The sequence below is a fragment of the Prionailurus viverrinus genome, chromosome C1 (genome assembly GCF_022837055.1).
Source record: "Prionailurus viverrinus isolate Anna chromosome C1, UM_Priviv_1.0, whole genome shotgun sequence".
In the NCBI taxonomy this organism is placed as follows: Eukaryota; Metazoa; Chordata; class Mammalia; order Carnivora; family Felidae; genus Prionailurus; species Prionailurus viverrinus.
Window position 1 is genome coordinate 137,465,453 of NC_062568.1, and position 21,612 is coordinate 137,487,064.

The 21,612-nt window shown below is 37.6% G+C and overlaps 1 long non-coding RNA gene across 2 annotated transcripts in view; it reads left to right on the top strand.

The window, feature by feature from the left end:
* The first annotated feature begins 6,562 nt into the window (after positions 1–6,562).
* Positions 6,563–21,612, top strand: part of LOC125171544 (uncharacterized) — a 407,477-nt gene continuing 392,427 nt past the window's right edge. The window contains exons 1-2 of one of the 2 annotated variants that reach the window (XR_007154388.1): positions 6,563–6,732; positions 6,815–6,861. This is a non-coding gene — a long non-coding RNA (uncharacterized LOC125171544). The remainder of the gene's footprint in view (positions 6,733–6,814; positions 6,862–21,612) is intronic. The other variant, XR_007154387.1, reaches the window with a different exon arrangement.

Consider the following 21,612-nt stretch of genomic DNA (forward strand, 5'->3'; position numbering starts at 1 on the left):
TGCTCTATGGATCCTGTAAGCAGCATTTTTTGCAAAGACATCTGTGAGTGGTTTCCTTTGGCTTCCAGAGAGTCAGACTTAGAATGCCCAGGGCCTTTAATAGCCAGAACTGCTGGCAGGAGTATAGTATCTAATAAATTTCGGACACAAGGACAATTTTTAATGTTCATTTATTTTTGAGAGAGACAGAGACAGAATGTGAGTGGGTTGGGGGCAGAGAGAGAGGGAGGCACAGAATTTGAAGCAGCCTCCAGGCTCTGAACTGTCAGCACAGAGCCTGACGTGGGGCTCGAACTCAAGAGCTGTGAGATCATGACCTGAGCCGAAGTTGGACGTTCAACCGACTGAGCCACCCAGGCGCCCCACAAGGACAATTTTTAATTTTGTCTTTGCTGGAAGGAAGGAAACTTTGTGGTTTCCATAACATTCCAAAATAATGGGCTAGTCTGAAAGTATATTAACCGTTAGTATCGATGTTTGTAGATTTACCCTTAGCTAGAGTACATGCTTGAGTAAGAGCATGTAATTCAGCTTGTCGGGCTGAAACAGCCAAAGGTAAGTGTGCGGCCTCAATGACCTCAAAAGGTGTTGATAATGCACATCTAGCACACTATTTACCATTTTCATTTATCAGGTAAGAGCTATCAGTAAACCATGAGAAATCAACATTGCCAAGGAGGTTTCTTATAAGTTATCAGGAGAGGTTAGTGATCTGTCAAAGTCAAATAGTCATAGGGACTTGACTCAGGAAATAAGGAAGAGGAGCGGCAGGGTTGAGATTGATACAACAAACAAGAGTGATATGAGGGGAGGTTAGCAAGAAAATTTTATAAAAGATGGCTTAATGCAAAGTGTTGGGTGTGGCTTGAGTTCTAGAGAGCTTTGATAGCATGAGGTAAAAGGCTGTCAAGGAGGATCCTATAACTATTTCTTCAGTGGCCTTTCCCAGAAGTGACAGCTCTAAGGCATGGAGTGTGGGGTTGTGGGATCTAATGTTGGCTGTAGTAACCTAGAGTTAGGTGTGGTAGCCTCCGTTTTTTTGGGTAAGTACTCTGGGGGTATTTCCCTCCTTTTCAAATACAAAAAGGAAAAAAAAGGTAGTTGATAGTTTTGATATCCAAGGACAGGTAGATTTATTAAGATTTCTTTCAAGGTTTTGAAAGCCAATTCATCTTTGTTTTCCTAGGTAATAGGGTCAGGTTTAGTAGTTTTTAATAGGACACATAGGGGCTGGGCCATTAAGAAGTTTGGAATCCGATTGCAACAATAACTAGCTCAAGAAGGCTCTGTAACTGACATTTGGTTTTAGGTTTTGGGAAACTCGAGTTGCCATGAGGTCTACCATGGCCTAGATGTAACCCTTGTTTTGAGATTAAATGTCCTAAATATCTGGCTTGAGTTTGAACAAATTGCAACTTTTTCGTTGAGACTTTGTTTCCCTTAGTGGTAAGAGTTTTAACAGGTAAATATTGTCTTCTTGGGAAGAGACCTTAGAAGGTGAGCAGAGAAGTAAATAGTCTACATATTATAGTAAGGTGGAATCTCCAGAAAATTTTATTTTGTCTAAGTCAGCTTTTAAAATTTGTGAGAAGTATAGAGGACTTTTAGTATTCAGTACTGTCCAGGTATACTCTTATCCTTCCCAAGTAAAACCAAAAAGATATTGATTGGCTAGCCTTATTGATTAGAATACTAAAGAATGCACAGCATAAGTGGATTACAGTGAAAATTTTGCTTTTGGTAGGGATGGATGCCAATAATGTATGGGGATTAGGGATTACAAGATGGCAGGGAATAACAATGTTATTACGTATTGCTCAGAGATCTTGGACAAATCTCTATTCTTGACTATTAGGTTTTCTTACAGGTAAAATAAGGATATTAAAAAGGTTGGCACAAGGAATAATAAATCCCTGTGCCTTTTAGCCTTCTATGATAGGTTTTTATGTGAAGCTTCCTTGTTCATAGGGTATTGGCTAATTAGGGGGAGAGGTTTTGAGGGGTCAATTTGGATCTTAAGGGGGAGGGGGGCACTATGAATTCTACCTATGTCTGTAGAGGACTTTGCCCATAGAGTAGGGGACACTAAATCTAATAATGGAAGTGAGTCTGAAATTTGATCTTTACTGGTTTGTAAAGTACATGTGAAAGAAAAAGGGTTTGGAATTTATTGGGGATTAGGCTCAAGGGATTTTGGTTCAGGAGATTTGAACTCAAAAGTTATTTCTCATTTTCAAGAGAAAGAAATCTTATCCTAATAAGTGGTCAGGAGCAGATTCATTGAGGAGAAATGGATGTTTATCTTGCAAAGGTCCCAAACAAAGAGGTATAGGTTTAGAAATAGGGACATATTGTGGTTTACTTGAGATCCCCACGATTTGAGTAAATGTATTACTCTGAGGGAAGACCTGTTTAATTGTAGAGGGGTTGACCACTGGTAGAATAGCTCCTGTGTTGATTAATATTGTAAGGGGTTGGTTCCCAATCTGGAGAGTAGTTCCCCCAGCCTATTGAATGGTAGAATGAACAGTCATTGTGTTTCTTCAGAGTCCCATCATTGGGATGAGTCTGGCCCCGGGCTCATGGAAGGCTGTAGTTGTCTAGAGCTTTTTTATTTGTAGCAATCCTTTCTCCAAAGGCCAGGGTTTTTGTTGTTGTTGTTGTTTGTTTGTTTGTGTGAATAATGACAGAGTTTCATAGGGAGAGTTTGTGAGATTCCATCTTTTGAAATTGGAAATTTAAAATTTTATTTGCTTTTGGTTTGGATTTGCCTTTGTTTTCGATTCATCTTCTAGGGTGCAGGCTAACTGATGAGCCAGATTGACAAGATCAGGGGTATACATTGTTTCCCAGTCTACACAGGTTCTGTTGACTAACGGATAGCTCTCTGTTTAAGCCATTTATAAACATTGAATTAAAGGCCACCCTGAGTCAACACCTCTAGGGACTCCAGAATTTAAAATAAACGTGGAGTCTGCTGTAGCAATCATGAACAGATTTGGCAGGCTTTTGGATGCATGCCTGAATTTTGCTCCAGTCTACTGGTTTAGGGAGAGCCCTTGGGATGGCAAGATGCAGCCATTTGGCTATGCCATGAGCTTAGTTGTATAAAAGAGGTGGTGGCTGAGTTACTTGGAATTCTAAAGATTGTTCAGGACTTTCCACATTAGCAGTTTTCATCCAATGCTGGGCTTGACTTTCTCCAACAAACACATGGACTAATTGACAAAGATAGAAGTGAGGTTGATAAGTTTGAATTACAATGTTGAATTTTTCTGCAAGTCTATGAGGATCCTCGGTTACCTTGGGAAAATATTTTACTATATATAGCTCTAAGTTCAGATTTGGTGCATGGGACATAAGAAATTAATGGTTTAGCTGGATCCTCAGAAGACCTAATTTTAAAAGGGAGAGTTTTAACAGGCTTGGTTGGTAACGTTTCAGCAATAGAGAAGAAGGGGAGTTCAGATAAACGAAAGGGTTAGAAGAAGACAGAGGTGAATCTAGAAGAGGTGGAACAACCTGGGGCCTAGGCCGGTGTTGCCAAGGAAGAGGCTTCAGATTTTTTCGTAAATTGTCTTCCAGTAGTTTATTTGCTTCAGTTACTTAGAAATAGTATTTTGTAAAGAGGCAATTTTCGAATCCTGAATACGTTCAGAAGCCTCCAGGTACCAATTAAAATAGCTATCCCATTCCGATTGTTTAATTCTATTCCTGCAGTCTTCTAATTTAGTCTGGAAAAAAGCAAGTTTGGGGAGATTGAAAGTTCCCCATAATAGGCACTGAAGTTCTAAATTACCTTTAGTAAGATTGGTCAATTTAGTTAAAAATGCGCATGAGGAGAGGCCATAATTTTTTCACATAAAACCATCCAGGGTCCCTGAAGGAGGGCCACCCTTAGTGCATTTAGATGACTGGGATCCTGTGTCTCAGAGGTTTCCTTGAGAGCAACAGAAAACAATACTCTTAAATAGCCTGATGGGTATGTTTTCAGGGTTGGGAGCTTCAAGGTTGGGAGTTGTGTTTTGTTTTATGATGTGCCTTTCACGGGATACCCTTTTTTTCTCCCCTGGCAGACGCCTTTGCGCTAGCTGTCTGACCCATGACCAGGTGTCCCCTTGTTGCATGGAAATTGTGTTGCATTTGGCAGACAAACTAATGTCAACCTGGCCTGTCCCTGACCACTTTATCCTTTCAGGGGAGTCTGTTGCTTCCGAGACCAAAGTCTTTGAAACGAGGTGGCAACCACTCTAGTATAATTTATTTGCTCAACCCATGCCCACAAATACCATGTTTAAAAAAAAATTGTTTTGCTCTTAAGAATTCCAAAGAAACTATACTGAAATTCTAGTGTGCTTCTAATAACACAATGAACGAGTATTTACCAAAAGGGACAAAGCTTTTAAACAGATCCTGAATAAAGTCAGAGAGCTCAACCAAAGGCAAGGAGCTTGGAATCCAAGAAAAGAGTTCACTAAATTGAAAGGAGACAATGACCCGCAGAGGCAGTAAATGTAAGGGACTCCTTGTGGGTACCTCGCTGGGTTCCAAGGGTTGTTCTTTGAGGGTTGACTCCTTTGGATCCTACTCCTGATGTCAAGGAATGTCAACTGAAAAATGAGGTAAACTGAGTCAAGCTCAAAATTGTCAAAAAGATGAGTTTATTTGGGTATAGCAGAGTAATTGGAATTTAGGACTTGCAAACTGTACCAAGCTACAGGTGAGCGTGCTGAGGGTCTGGGGCAGGCTGTATAAATGGGCAGGAAATGTAAAGGGGGGAGAGTTCAGTTAGAATCTGTTAAAGTAAAAAACAAACAGAAACCATCTTTGAAAATTCCCTGAGCAGACAAAACCAGTCCGGTCATACAAATAAAGCTCAACTCAGGTTATTCTTTAAGATCAACCCAACCTGGGTTATTTTTTGTTCATGTCTCTGGAAACCATAAGTAAATTTTTCTCTCAGGTTGATATGAGGTAGCTCCTGACCAGCTCCCTGTCTTGAAAGATAATCCCAACATTACCAGCTTTCTGTAGATCAGGCATTTACGGGAAATCAGTCTCTCAGTCCTTAAGTTTATTTTCCTGTGGGCACTTGAATGAGATTTCCCATTTTAGATCCTCTGGTTCCATTTTAGATCAAAATTATTTCATAATTTAAAAGCCAACTTGCTGATAGTGTTAGGAAAAGGCTATGGAAGTCAGAGCTACTTCCTGCTGAAGGGAGGCTAAGCTTGATGTGAAAGTGGAAGTCTTCCAGGTGAACAGATCACAGTAGGTCTTTTTTTCTGTAGAGAGGTTTCTGGTTGTGTAAACTGCTATGAAATCACTCGTTTCTTTTCTTTTTTTCAAGTAGGCTCCACACCCAGCGTGGAGCGTGAACTCATGGCATGGAGATCAAGAGCTGAGCTGAAATCAAGAGTCGGATGCTTAACCAACTGAGTCTCCCAGGTGTCCCTAAATCACTTTCTAATAATCTAATTCAAAGATTTTGATTTTCTAATAGTTCTCATTTGAGAAAATTGGCATGTCATAATTTCTGAAAGATCAAATGATGTTTGCTAATAGACTGAAGGAGCTGATTGCCCAACTTCCTCTTGCATCACCTCCTACTTCCCCAAGCTGGGCATCTGCAGGTCATTGGGCAGGAAAATCCTAGCCTAGATATCAACAAAGAGAGTTGTCCACTGAAAACAGAACAAAACCAAACCAAACAAAACAAAACCTCACATTGTTATTCACCTGTTCCATTTCCTACAAACTATTCTATTTCGTTTTATTTTTAATGTTTATTATTTTTGAAAGAGAGACAGAGCATGAGCAGGGGAGGAGTGGAGAAAGAGCGAGATACAAAATTAGAAGCAGGCTCTAGGCTCTGAGCTGTCAGCACAGAGCCTAACATGGGGCTTGAACCCACAAACTGTGATCATGACCTGAGCCGAAGTCCCAGGCTTAACTGACCGAGCCACCCAAGTACCCCCTCCCCACAAACTGTTCTAGTAATGGAAGCTTACCAAATCGTTTCAATTAAGAGGATTTCAAAGAGACTCCTACTTCCTCACGAGACTTGAGTGACCACATTGTGGGATTACATGAAATATACTCATATGTAAATAAATGTATAATTGTCACATAATCTTTCATTGCTATGCATCAATAGATTTAACCAGAAAGTCACATTAAGCCCAAATGAATAAATGCAGTCATAGGATGTTTAATTTTGTCTTTCTTCTTTTCCGGATTGCTTTAGAAATTTCTGGCAATCAGTATTTTGGAATCCTCCACGTTATTCTCTAGATCTATGTTATAGCCTATTATCAAGAACCAATTGTTTGCAGCTGGAGATAGCTCCACCCATTCCCATCACGTGTCAGTCTTCTGCTGCCCTCCCCCTCCCACCCGTGTCCACTCAGAGTTCAGGAAAGAAAGCAGCTGCCCAATCACTTGGGTTTCCGGGTTTCCTTTGACTCTGCTTACTCTTTGCTAGTCATTCAGTCCCCGGGTGTTTTCCCAGGTCGGCCCGGCTGCAGAGACCCGGCCCAAACTTGTTATTTCTTTCGTCACCTTCTCTCTTGTTACCATTTTTGGTTTAAACCTTTCGCCCCTGACGGTGCCTAAGGGTTGACATTATGCAGCTCTGCCCATGTTACCATGCGTCCTGTGGCCCAATTATCCCCAAAGAAGGTACAGTTAGTTTCACTTGTGGAAAGTCCTCCCACGAAGATATTTATTAGGGTAGGATTCAATTAGAATTTATATAAACACCAAGACTTTCCCACCCCGTTTAGTAAAGCAGTAACGACTACTTTCATTTCAGGAATTGGTAATAGACATGCTGGCTAGGAACCTGGTGAGGAGCGTCAGGTGAGTGAATTCCAGAGCGAAAAGCCCTGGCCTGCCTGGAGACTTTTAAAAAGGCGTAGGTTCGTAGAGTCTATTCTGCCCGCCATTCTCACTCAGCTTTTATCCTCTGATTTTTGCTTTGCCATTTTATATGTCTGGGATGTTTTTAAGGGGCGAAGGTGATGGACCAAGCATTGCTTTTGAAGGATGTCAATGCTGAAAAGTTGAATTAAGCTTGTAAATTTATTGCATATTACTGTTTTGGAACAGGACTTAAAAAAAAAAAAACACCAACTATTCAAAACGTTTCTTATTAACAGTGGTGTTTCATACCTCCCTGGCATTTCAGGGCGTTGCCTTTATTTGGCAACATGTTTTACAGGCTTTTTTTTTTTTTAATCCTAAAAGGGGTAAAGGGGAGCATGACTTTAACTTGGTTCTGTTCAGAAACTTGGCAAAAAGATCTTTTCCAACATCCACATTAATAGGTAATTGGATTTTAAGCAGAACTGATCTTGATGGAAACCCAAGGTTGGAAGGAATCTCAAAGGTCATCTAGTTTAATACCTATACTAAGCTTTAGTTCTTTCTATGGTTAGTTTTTTTTCTTTCCACCCCTACCCCTTCTCCCACTTTTTTTCTGTGAAGATAAAGGTTAAGGAAAGAGATACTACAAGATTACAGTGTTTTCAGATGCTTCTTGGCTTTCAATTTTAATGAGTTAAATTTATGTGGTCAAATCCTACTGCAAAAGAAACTTGGGATGTTTTGTAAAGATTATTAAAATAACTTTCCTATTGAAAAAGTAATGCATGTTCACTGTAAAAAATTATAAAATACTGAAGAGTCAAGAGAAGAGAAAAAGTTCATCTTTTATCACTCAAAGAAAGCCACTACTAATATTTGATTTGTTATTTGTAGATTTTTGCCGTGAATTTTTATATAGTTGTGATCTATTTCATCTGGGATATCATTTATGTTTTTCCCATGTAGTACAAGTGTTTCTCTGTATTATTTTAAACTTTTTGTAAGTATCATACTTGATATATGTATTCTCTTCCATAAGTATGTCATAATCCAGTCAACTCTTCTTCAATAGCTGGATGTTCAAATTGCTTTCCTTAATTTGAGATAAATAATGCTTGAATGAGCATGAAAGCAAGATCTTGGAGATCAGGTCCTATATGTTATTTGCTGTATCACATTTATTATTTATCTTGGTTAGGGTAGTGGAAGCAATGAAATAGCAAGATGATCATCTCAAAAGGGGAAATGGATTACCCCTGACCAAAGGTAGTGGTTACAGTGAATAGTGCAAATTCAGCCTTAGTGAATTGAAAGCAACTTGAGTTAGCCTGTATATGTTGTGGCAAAGTAAGCTAAGAACACCACTCACCATTTTTTTATATGTGTTTTGAGATTCCCTGACTATGGGTATGAATTTGGCAGCCTTCTTATCACGGAAGGAGACTTGCCTGGCTGAAGAGGGAGGAAGAGGTTAGGTCTCTTCTGATTTAGGCTGGTAGCATGTTGCCTGCCTATCTTGCGTTACTGTTTTCTGTGCTCCAACTATTCTGTGGGTAAATAGAAGGCTTTGCCTTCTAGGACTGTCAATCTGGCACTTTTCATCAGAACTAAATTCAGGTTAAAGAAAAAAGAAAAAAGAAACATAACCCACAAAGAAATTTGAGGGTGGGGGTGGGCCTTAAGGAAAAGAAGGAAATAGCAGTAGTCTACCCTTTCATTTACATGACACACATTAACCGTAACATAGAAGTTCCAAGAGAACTGTCTTGTTCTCTTGTCTCCAGGAGCCCATGTAGGGCGCTTTAATTGCCACATTTTCAAACCGATATAATGGTGGGGATGTCTTAGTAATTACCTTAATGAGATAACACCTTTCCTTCCCTCAACCTACTCATTATCACGCCTCTTGTTCAAATTTCAACTACAAAGAACTATACTTGTAAAAAAAAAAGTCTGAAATGTATTGTACCAGGTCTCATACCCTTAAAATAATCACATTGCACATATCTTAAAAATATGAAAGAAATAGTACACATAGGCAATTCACATATGTTAAAGGAAAGGCTTGAGATAAGTAAACTAAACATCTGGGTGCCCTTTAATTATTCTTGGTTGGATTCTTTATCTTGACCTATAGTGATGCTAAGGTGCCAAAGTGATGAATTTTAAGATGTTGGGCTGTGAAGACGTGCAGCTGCAACACTGATGGATTTAGGAAGGGATGGTAACAAGGTTAGCTGCATGTGAAGTGTGAATTGAGATTTTTGCAAAGAGACTGTGATTGCAGATGGGCATAATGTTGTACCCTTGCATGAAATCTTGCTATTATTGTATAATGGTCAGACAGAGTGTGAAATGACTTATTACTTTTCTTTTATTCTTTAATGAAGTTGGTTAGAGTAGCAGGACTACTGCTAGTCAATAGTAGTAAAGCACACACACAAAAAACTATATGACAGGTGCTGACATATTAAATATTTATTTAGTTTTGACGTTTTTTCCCCCTAATTTTCATGAATATCCGTATGCAAACACAAGCATCTCTTTATCTATATAGGCCAACTTGCACTGATTTGCGTATCTGCACTTAGCCTTATTCTCCTGTATAAATATCTATACAAGTCTGTGATGGATAGAAAAGATTTCAACGTCCACGAAAATTTTGTGGCACTTTTAAGTGTTTGAAAATGCTGAAATGCTTTGCGGTTGATTTCTACATGGAGTTCAGATTTGAAAACTCTATTTGGAGTTACATGGGTAATGTGAAATATCAGTTTATCACTCTGTTGATTCGAAATACTTTATGGAACAAAACATAATTAAAACCCATTCTGAGGCACTCTCTCTAACATGCTTAGTTATGGGGAAGATCAAATCATGGTTCTTCTGTTTTGTAGTCTAGAGTACATGTCTTTCATTGTAGCACAGAGCCCATAATGTAAATGTTTCTTTACTTCCCCATATCGGCATCACAAAAAGATAATACCTTAGGCTTTACGAGTCAAAATGCTATGATGTTAAAAACAAAACAAGACAAACAAAAACCACTCTTTCTCTGTAGTCAGTTTTCCAGTCCAAGATGCTTGTGTTAAAAATATGCATTTAAAGAAATATTGTGGGGTGGTGTTTGGCTGAATGGCTCACTCAGTCGAGCATGTGGTTCTTGATCTTGGGATCATGAATTCAAGTTCCATGTTGGGGGTAAAGCTTACTTGAAAAAAAAAATTGGTTTTGGAGATGAGGGATTGTATTCATTATAGAATGATTTCTATATGGTCTATAAGAGTCATAGTAATTCTTAATGCATTGGTGATATGAATACAGAGTGTTTAGAAAAGACACAGAAATATGTCTTTAATATATCCCCTTAAATTGAAAATTTAACATTTTAAAAGAAAGCTTAATTCAATTGGTTTGCATATTTTCTATTGTTATTTAGTTAGACCCTGATATAATCAAAATTCTTGTTCTGTGTTTGGAATATACTGAGAGTCAGATGGTGTTCTTCAAAGCAATGCGGATAGGCCTTTAAAAACAAACTTAGGGGGCGCCTGGGTGGCGGAGTCGGTTAAGCGTCTGACTTCAGCCAGGTCACGATCTCACAGTCCGTGAGTTAGAGCCCCGCGTCAGGCTCTGGGCTGATGGCTCAGAGCCTGGAGCCTGTTTCAGATTCTGTGTCTCCCTCTCTCTCTGCCCCTCCCCCGTTCATGCTCTGTCTCTCTCTGTCCCAAAAATAAATAAACGTTGAAAAAAAAATTAAAAAAAACAAAACAAACAAACAAAAAAAACAAACTTAGAACAATTGACCTAGAAAAACAATGTTTAGTCTTGTCCCTCAGTCCATATTTATTAACCTTCTTCCCATCCCCCATCCCGCCCTTTTTCTGGCTTAACTTGCTCCATGGGCAGAAAGAATTTCATGACTGTATAGTTCCTCATCACTCAAAGGATAGAATGACACTTTTATTTGGATGAAAGCTGGAAATATAACATATATCATACTTCAAAAAAATTCTTTTTTGAACAAATGTTATCTTTCACTAGGAGCCTCTTGGAGTGACTGTAGTCTAAGATAGCAGTGGAGTGAGTGTTAGAGTTTCTCAAGATTGTTCTAAGAGTATATATGGTGTGGGGCATTATGCATAGAGCAGATTTTTGAGGTATCTTAACCACATATATTTGTGATGTTAGTTTTAGGAAAGACATGCACTCCCACTGCTTACATGGCAACTTGGCCACATCTATAGAAAACTCAACTTTTGGCTTTTGGCAGCTTTATTCTATATTCCCTAGAGAGAGAAGGACTGTGATTGGCTTGCGGTCTACTAAGATTGGCCCTTCTATAATTATATGAAAGTGAATCTGTTTAAGAGAACCCATTATGTGACATGGGTGAGAATCTGTTTAACTGCCTTATCAATTTCATGTTTTTAAAAAATTGGCTGAGTTGTATCTGTTGCAACATTTTAGGAATCCCCTACAACTTAACACCAGTGTTGTAAAACTTTGCATACTTCCTCGTTAAGGAAAGGTTTCATCCTACTATAAATACACAGTATGTACATAAACACTTATCTCAACTAATTTTCCAGCTGATAGCTTTACCCTTGAAGTTTACTTTCCAGTTGCATTCTAGGATGAGAGATATTGGTCTTTACCTTTGAAAGTTCTTAATGGTAGGGGTGCCTGGGTGGCTTAGTCAGTTAAGCGTCTGACTCTTGGTTTCAGCTCAGGTCATGATCTCATAGTTTTATGGGTTCAAGCCCCACATCGGGTTCTGTGCTGACAGCATGGATCCTGCTTGGAATTCTCTCTCTCCCTCCCTCTCTGCCCCTCCCCAACTTGCACTGTCTCTGTCTCTTTCAAAATAAATAAATAAACTTAAAAAAAAAAGAAGGTTCTTAATGGTAGTTTTCCTTAGCAAGATATGAAATATTCCATGTGGATTGGTAAGGGAATAATGAAACACAACACTCAAAGTCTCTAATTAAAGAAAAGTGCCATCACATCTCTCTCTAAGCACTGGTTTCAAAATTCTGGATGGTTATCAAGAACATTAATCTGTACATACTTCCTGATCATAACTAGTGAATTAACATCTAATGTTATCCTCAGTATGTGTTATATATGTCTTTTTGTCTCCAATCCTTAGGTCAAGGCCTATGCTAAAGTAGGAACCAAAAAAAGTTTATACAATTGAATGTGAAGTCACCAACTAATTAAAAATATTCTATTCAAGAGATGTTTGCAAATTGATATATATTTCTTGAAGGGAAGGAGCATATCTGATCTTTCATTGTGTTTCAAGTACCTAGCATAACCATAGGGGCACAATGAGTATTTGTTAACACTGTTGACTGTTGGTGATATAGTGCAAAATTTAAAAAGATGTAATTTTTTTTATTAAAAATTTTTTTTAAAGTTTATTTATTTTTGAGACAGAGAGAGACAGAGCATGAACGGGGGGAGGGTCAGAGAGAGAGGGAGACACAGAATCTGAAACAGGCTCCAGGCTCTGAGCTGTCAGCACAGAGCCCGATGAAGGGCTCAAACTCACGGACCGCGAGATCATGACCTGAGCCGAAGTTGGACACTTAACCGACTGAACAACCCAGGCACCCCTAAAAAAATCTAATTTTAATTTTCAGGTGGTTTTGGCTAACAGCTTGTAGATGTCAATAAGAAGACAGCACTGATAAAATTGTACCAGCTATAGGACATCAGCTTATTCTTGAACTAAGTGTACCACTGGCCTACTTTTTATTCAACTTCCATTTTTTTCATAGCTCCAAAGTAGTTATTTGACTCACTAGACTTACTTGTTGCTGATCATGTGTAGCAAGTAGAGAAATGCACAGCATACTCCTTTCCCAACTCTTTTCTAACAGTGAGCCTCTTTAATAGGGATAGGAGTGAAGGCCCATGTCAGGAATTGACTCCACTTTCCATTGGATCCTATATTCTAAATTGTATTGGTAAGTAAATTCAGGCAGCTACATAAGCTAAGAAAAGGAATAGAGAGACCTTTAGCTTATTAACAATACTCTTAACAGGGTAATGACAACCGGGAAAATAAATTGAGTTGGCAATTTAATACATATAATTCAAGGAGTAAACAGAAGCAGCTAAATTTCATGGTTAATAGTAGTACTATTGAAACAAGGCTGTTGGAAGACACTGTTAATGAAAACAGTGACTTTCAAAATGAAGCTACGTTTAGCAACTATTTTGCACTGGAAGTATTTGGCATGATGTTTGGGCTCAAAATTACTATTCTGTATTGCTTAATGCACTGTTAACTGGAATCTGAAATGCGTGTGGCAGGAGAAGAGAGAAAAAGGATGCTTTTTCATGTAAGAAAGCCCACGTCTAGTTTCTCTTTGGATTTTACTGCACCCATATTTTAAGATGCTTGGAGAACAAAAGCATAGCAATAGAGAATAATCTGTAAAATCTTGTCAGGTATTATTTATGTATTATTATTTTGTTGGAAAAGATGTGAAAATATGAAGAATTAGAAAACAGAACAGCTAAAATAAGTTATAATGAATCACATCTCAAAAAACACACACAAGGGAATAAAAATGTAATGACAACACATTTTCATTATTCTGAAAACAAATTCTGTCTGACGGTTAAACCCTATTAATTGGGTATTTTAGCTACTTACCGAAGGAATAAGACTGGAATAAGTAGCCTTTCCTTCTGAGGTATAAAATGGAACTAGTATTATTTCATTTGGGGATCTTCTGGTTCTTACGGAAAGAGTGAAGAATATGTGGGAAGAATTCATTAATGTATTTCATATGGGGCTTCAAATTTCCTAGATGCTTTCAGTACCAAGGTATTTGAAGAAAAGATTGAAGAAACAAATAGGAACTTTAGACACATGACAACTATCCTCAGAGTACTACAATGATTCATAATTCACAAGAGACTGAGGCTCAAGTGGATCATACTTTTTATGGTACAAATGGGATTAATATTGCACATCATAGATACAACATGTCTACAACAAAGAAGACCACATTTCAACTCCCTCCTACTGTATTAAGGCTTAGGAAAAACAACATTAGAATATTTTTTAAGTTTCCAAATTAAAGAAAAACCTATTGTTATTGCTGTTCAAAGTTGGAGATTATTTTAGAATTATTTTATTTCTTAGGGTGCTCAAATCGACTCACGCTATCTAACATCGCTACGATTCATATTTACTGTTTGTGAAACATCAAAACGTGTTATCACCTTTTCAACTTAGAAATTGTCTTGCTGGAATATAAACTTCAAGACTATCTATCCCTTTTCTAAGTTATAACTCTAGGAAAGAAGTAGATCCTAATACTTATTAGTGTGCACATGGTGCATACCTCAGTGAGACTTACATACTCCTCAACCACTGTGAAAGTGTTGGTTGTGGACAGCAAGGGGCAGAGCCGGATAGATTCCTGCACGAATACACGGAATGGGGCTTGAGCCAATTTCTGGAGTCATTCTACACTTTGCCTTCTCTATGTCAGTGTCTTTTCTCTGCTTTCTTTGTTTCCTTTCTCCTCCTGCTCTTTCTACTCTTTCTTCTTTTTAAAATCCATTTTAGCCTCCATTTAGTACTTCTGCTGTTATTTTGTATATTTGATTACTTGTCTTTCTCCTTAGACTAAGCCTTTTGAGAACATACAATGCACATTAAAAAAATTCCCTTAGTGCCTGTCAGAGATGCTCAATAAAGGTTTATTGAGCTCCTGCAAACTAACATTCTTGTCTTGTAAATTATGTATGAGGCTGTCAGGATTAAACTCTAGAATCAGGATATTTTTTTTCTTTTTAGTATCTGCATATATAAATTTAAATTTCTAATTTGTTTAATTTAGGCATAATATTGAAGTGTGGTTGGGATTTCCAACACAATGTTAATGCATAAAATATTAAATGTTTGGCAGATCAGAATCTCCTGTACAGTTTCTTATTTATGAAATGGAGCCTGTGGTTTATGAGGATTTTTCTCCAAAACATATTAATCCCCTATTTCTTTTCTATAGCAGCAAAGAAAGGCTCGAATATAAGATTTTAGAAAGGGAAATTGGAGCTGTGAAATCTTATGAGCTAGCTTCTTTCTAAAAAATATTATATATATATACAATACATTTATGTATGTGTATGCATGCAATATAAGTATATGGTATGAATATATAAAATTTTATATATATGCATGTATATGTATATATGGAGAGAGAAAGAGAAAGATGTCTCCCATTCATAGACTTTGGGAAAATTAAATAAAATTTATTGGTGAAATGTCTAAGAAATGTAAGAGTTGGCATTCACCAACTATTTTGACTGTATTTTATCATGAAGTAATTTTTGGTATTTATTTAAACGCTGTCTTAGCTCCTAGTTTATTACTGGTTCATCTAATTTGAAAGGATAATTGGAGAGCACTGATAGATGAATATGAAACTGTGTCTGGTCTCCTTATATCTTCTGCTGGGGTTCTGTCCAGTGTTTCTCTGCGATGCCAAATGACCAGGGAGTCTTGGCAAAGAGAGTCTTCAGGCTTTGGCAGTCGAGGATGGGCCTACATTTTCTCAACTGCCCAGATACTCTGTGACTTTCAGTCTCAGCAGGCATCCCCTTCTCTTCCATAGCAACAGTACCTTTCAGGGATTACTGTGTGTTTTGTCTCCTACCTCCTGTGGGAGAATACCACTATTTCTAAGCTGGGATAAATCAGGTCACTGGCTAGAATTCAGTATGGCCCTGTCAGACGCTGTTTCTAGAGTTTGATATAGGCCTTCTTTGGGAGATAGAGGGAAAAACATAACCAAATTCAATATAATGTCAAGTTCCAGCTTGTATTTTCTTTTCCTGCTGTGGGGTGTGTCAAAAACGACCTCTCTCCTTTATGAAATAAACATAGATGTAAGTAGTATGTCAGGAACTAATCCTCAATCGTAAGGTCATTTCCATAGAATATTCTTTCATTAAACCAAAAATTTACAGTGCATAAAGGATCAGATACCTGAAATGAGACAAGACTACATTTTTAGAAAACTTCACTGAAAGCATTTTATGGTACATGGATCATTTTACTGTGAACATTCCTAGTGATTGGTACAAACCTTTGCCAATGAATGACAAATTTACAGACACATCATGTCAGCCAGCAGTATTTTGCGGCTTTAATTGCTTTAGCTTCAGGCATTCCACGTCAAAATAGAGTGTTTAATGTCCTGCAAGTTGTTCTGATTCTTTGCAACATTAAATTATTCTGTAATTTCCCTGTTTTCTTTCTAATGCATTGTCCATTAAGTCCTTTAATAATTTATCATTTAAGACGCATGATGCAACTTTAAATAGCCTATGCAGCTTCTTTTTTTTAGAAGATTCTGGGTGTCAGGAAGACTAGAAAACCTGAGATGAATTTGCATAAAGTGCTTACCCCTACCTTATATCTCACTTAAAGAGATCCTCACTGGGGCGCCTGCGTGGCTCAGTTGGTTGAGCGTCTGACTTCGGCTCAGGTCATGATCTCGCGGTTTGTGGGTTTGAGCCCCGCATCGGGCTCTGTGCTGACAGCTCATAGCCTGGAGCCTGCTTCAGATTCTGTATCTCTCTCTCTCTCTGCTTGCTCCCCCGCTCACACTCTGTCTCTCTCTCCTTCAAAAATAAATAAACATTAAAAAAAGAAAAAAGAGAGATCCTCATTTATGTTGGTTAAGTTTTATCTTAATGTAAAGCATGCCATTTATACTAATAGATATGTAATATTATAATACTTTTCAATTTTAAGTAAAATCATATTTTTACTTAAAGAAAAAAACTCCAGGAAGGCAATGAAGAATCCATTAAAAGGAAAAGGATAATATTCTATGCAGCCAAGTAATTTTAATGATAAAGTTGATTTTATTCAGTAGAGTCTGAGAGAATGAATGAGATGAGAAAAGGTTATTTGTACCCATTTAGTTAAGCCAAGTTCAACAAAGATGTATCAAGACAGAAACACAATCTTTTTTTTTTTTTTAAGATTAAAAGAAATGTTTACTGATTTTAGAGAAAAAGAAAGAGAGAGCAAGCAGGGGAGGGACAGAGAGAGGGGGATAGAGGATTCGAAGTAGGCTCTGTGCTGACAGCAGAGAGCCCGATGCAGGGCTCCAACTCACAAACCATGAGATCATGACCTGAGCTGAAGTCAGCTGCTTAGCTGACTGAGTCACCTAGGTGCCTCAACAATCTTTGAGATGTCTTTGGTTGTTATAGGTTTGAAGCAGATTGAAAAAATAATCTTCTGCTTATATTATATCTGAGTGTTAATTGTTTTTAATGGTTAGAATTTTACCTTGTGTTCATTTGTAAAGAATGACCCTTGTCCAAGTTCGTGTTTCTGATGTGGTACACTGCTATGTGCATATATGTTGTGTCTTAGGTATTAAGATAAAATAGCAAAACTCAGATAAATGTATAAAAGCTAAAGAACACCAAACAACTGTTCTGCTCTATTAATAATGCCATGTTCACAGATAGACTATTCTTCAGTTATATATGATCATTTAAAATAAGTTTCAAATGAATAGCAATAACACATTCCTCAATATATAGAAAATGTCTCCCTATTCAAAGTAGTGTTAGAGTCTTAAAAGACCAAAAAGAATTTATCTTCTCTGTTTTGAGTACTTATATTTGCAAAAATGGGAAGTTTTATTTAAAACATGAAAAATTAAAATGTATACATCCACGTGTTATAGTAATGGATTTAATAGTATTCCCCTCTTGTTTCTTCAATGATTATATTTACGATCAAGTTCCCACAATGTCCTTGGACAGATTTAACTGTAATTTGGTTATTGGGCCTTTGTGATCCTGAAAACAGATTCAGACAATTATATAACTGGTATCTTAAGAAGTTTGGAGCACTGTGGCAATTTCTAGTCCAAACTTACCTAATGATATATTCAAGGCTTTTTATACTTTTTGGGCTCATAGAGAAAGGTGTGTTGTCTTATTAAATAATCTCCAGAGATATTTAACCCAAGATTGATACCATCTCTTAATAGTTCCTCATATGGAACAACACTTCACACTTCAATGGTATTTGTGAATCAACCATAATACTTATTGTGGGATTTGAAAATAATGTATGATGACATTACAATTGAAATATTTTAGCACCTTGAAAAGGGTTGTTTCAAATGGCTTTAACTTTAATGTTTCATTTTGGCAGGGGAGTATCTTAAAGGAAAGATTGGTCAGAGTGTGCATTTTGAGTAGGATTTTAACTATAACCTTAACTGATCACCTATCAATAAAGTACTTTTTTTTTTTAAGATGAGAGGATTAAAAGAAAATATATGTGCACAAAACTAAAGCTGTACCATACTTGGATTTGGTGGGCTCAAATTCTATGCTAACTTAGAATATGAAGTGAGGAACCTGTATCTATGTTGACCTTTGAAGCCTGAATTAAAAGTGTTACAGGCTTGCTTTTTTCAACTTTGTGTTTCCCAAACTGAGTGGAATAAATTCAGAAGAGGTTGTTGATATTCAGAAATTCAGAAAATATTCTGAAATTCAGAAGTTGATAATTTAGAAGAGGTAAGAATATACTTTAATAAACAGTGGACTCCTTCCCTGCTTCAGAAAAGAGCATACTTGGATTATCAAGTAAATTAGAGTTATCTGAAATAACGTATATATTCGTTCATTTCTGTTTATTCAATATCTGCTGGAAACTGTGGCCAGAACATTTTATGAAGCAATGTTGAGATACATGTGGCCTAGCAATTCTAAGAGGAAACTCCCTCCCACTTCTCATTTCCAGAATGTCCATGGTAATTAGAACCGTCCTCCACCAAAAAAGGAGAAATCTAAAATAAATCACTTACTCTTCTGCTTGCTTCCCCAGGCTAGAGCCTCTTTTCCTTGCTGTCTTTTTGGAATCCTAAGGAATAACGTGATACTCCATCACATGCCTGGGGTGGGGAGGGCGCAGGAAGGGTGAGGAGAAGGGTATTGTGGCTACATTTCTGTATTGAATTTAATTTTTCATTGATAATTAGACTCTCAAAGCCACCTGATATTTTTGACCAGCAGGAAACAAAAGCCCACTGATTGACTCAGGGGATGCGGGGGAGCGGCCCCCACTGTGCTCACACAGCTTCTCCACAAAGACTAAAAACAAGAGCTGTGGCAAATTGGATCACCATGCAAGTTCCAACTGGCCCATTGTGTACAAGTAGTAAATTGGGAGCTGATATTTCTGAGAACTATTTATTAGCAAAGCTTGGTGTTTTACTCCCTCCCTCCCCCGCCCTCCTCCCCCCCTTTTCTTACTTGTTTTTTCTTTTTTTCTTTCTCTTTTATTTTTAGCAAACTGGTTTTTTACCAAGTTAGGTGAGCAAGCTGAAGCACTTAACAAAAAAAATTGGGTGATTGATTATCCAAAGAATTGTCCAGACGAGAAACGTACTGATTCTATGTGACAAATTGAATAAAATTTTATTCAGTCATTTTAATAGGTATTTATGTGTGCATAATTGTACAAAAGGGAAAAATGGACAGCATACTTGTAAGAGTTTACTGAAATGCGAAAAAACAGGAAAAATTGTAAAAATTCAATCTTATTGCTGCATATATTAAGATTTTTAAATGAAGATGTCTCAGTGACAGCTTCCGGTGGAGTGATCAGTTCTAACCATTTAGTACAAAAAAGGTGTGAAAATACTAGCCTGTGGCCAGTTAGCAGAAATTGTAGTTATACAAGCCTAGACCTGCATGTCTTACAGAAGAATTGATAACTCTGGAGTTTTTTCAATTTCAGTAATACAGAGAGGGAAAAATGGAGTCTGTTTCATTAGTTGCTTATATATGTTCTAGCTTTGAGAGTTTTAGTTTTTCTTGACTTGGGAATATGGTATTATTTCTATGACCAGTATCATAGGGAAAATGTATACAGAAGCTTTTATAACTGTAAACATAAATAAAGTTTATATTAATCTTTAACAGTAAAGTTTTTGAGATGATACCAGTTCATATTATGGGTATTTATTCATTTTATCTTTTATGACCATTACCACGTATGGTACATTTTTGTTTATGTGTGCTTCCATTTTCCACCAGTGTATAACTTAATTCTTGTTAAAAAATTTTTTTTAATGTTTATTTATTTTTGGGAGAGAGACAGAGCATGAGCAGGGGACGGGCAGAGAGAGAGGGAGACACAGAATTTGAAGCAGGCTCCAGGCTCTGAGCTGTCAGCACAGAGCCTGACTCAGTGCTCGAACTCATGAACCACGAGATCATGACCTGAGCTGAAGTCGGATGCTCAACAGACTGAGCCACCCAGGCACCCCAGTGTATAAATTAATTCTATGACTAATGAACTGATTTGGTGAGAAGAGCTCAAACTAACATGGTTAAATATTGGTGTCCCAGCCCAGAAACATCAGGAAGACTATCACAGAGAGGGTGCATGCGTGTTCTGGTCACTGTTTTGCATCTGAGTATTACTACTCAACCATCAAATATTAATAAATGCCTGTGGTGCCCAATAATTTATAAGGTATTGCAGGGAATGAGAAGAATATGATGTTTGGTTTCAGACATCCAGAAGTTGATAATTTAGTAGGTAAATGGAAGTTACCAACAAAAACAATTAGCAAACTATTTAATTGCAGAGGTTGTGAGTGTGATATTGCAGAGCTATGGGTATTTGAATGCCCATGTTGAGTTTAAGTATGCTTCTAGAAAAAAATGGAAGTGTAGCCTTTCTTAACCTGGTAGCTAGCATAAAGTGGGTGGGGTTATTTGCCTCAGAAAATTATAAGAGAATTCAAAGGTATCTTAAAAATTATTTTTATTTTTAAAAAATGTTTGTTTATTTTGAGAGAGAGGGAGGAAGAGAGAGAATCACAGAGTCTGACGTGGGTCTTGATCTCACGAACCATGAGATCATGACCTGAGTCAAAATCAAGAGTCGGATGCTTAACTGACTGAGCTACCCAGGCGCCCTTGAACAATTTTTTTAAGAAAAAAAATTTCATTTAATTCTTGGGAATCAAAGCAGACAATGGAGACTCAGGATTCAGAGATACTGAACAATCTCAAAGACTAGGGGGATGTTCTTGGAACAGGGCACATTGTAGAAAAGTATTCAGTTTTTGCCATTACGTATATATATTTTTTTTAATGGAGAGAACTTGAAGAGGAGCAAAATAATGTATATTCATAAGTTCCTGATTGAGTTCCTGTAGGATTAAATGAGAAAGGCATATCAAGTGCCTGATACATACTAGGTTTTCAAGAAATATGAGTTGTTTTTAAAATAAAGCTGTCAGTAAAGGTTGAGTGTTTTCTCAGGTCCTGGGAATAGAGAGTGAGTGGGAAGTGATGGTGCATGGTTTTGCTCTCTCAGTTCTCAGGGGCTCCAATGGGCATGTATTTGTTGGATGTGACGCCCTGAGCTATCTGGTCCCAGGTGCGATCCTTACAGTCTTAGCACTGCTCTCTAATGTCTGCTTCCCTTCCCATCACCACAGGAAACAGACCCAATTTCCAGGACCCAGTGGATTCTTCTCTATACCATTTGACATTTTTGCCCTTCATTTGGATCTTGTAAAAAAATTCCCTCTTTCCTTGGTTTCTGTGACCATCACCATCTCTTATTTTCCCCACTTTCCTCTCAGTTTCTTTGATGAGTTCTCTTTCTCCACGAGCATGCACATCCCTCACTTTCCCTGCCCCAAACCTGAGTCC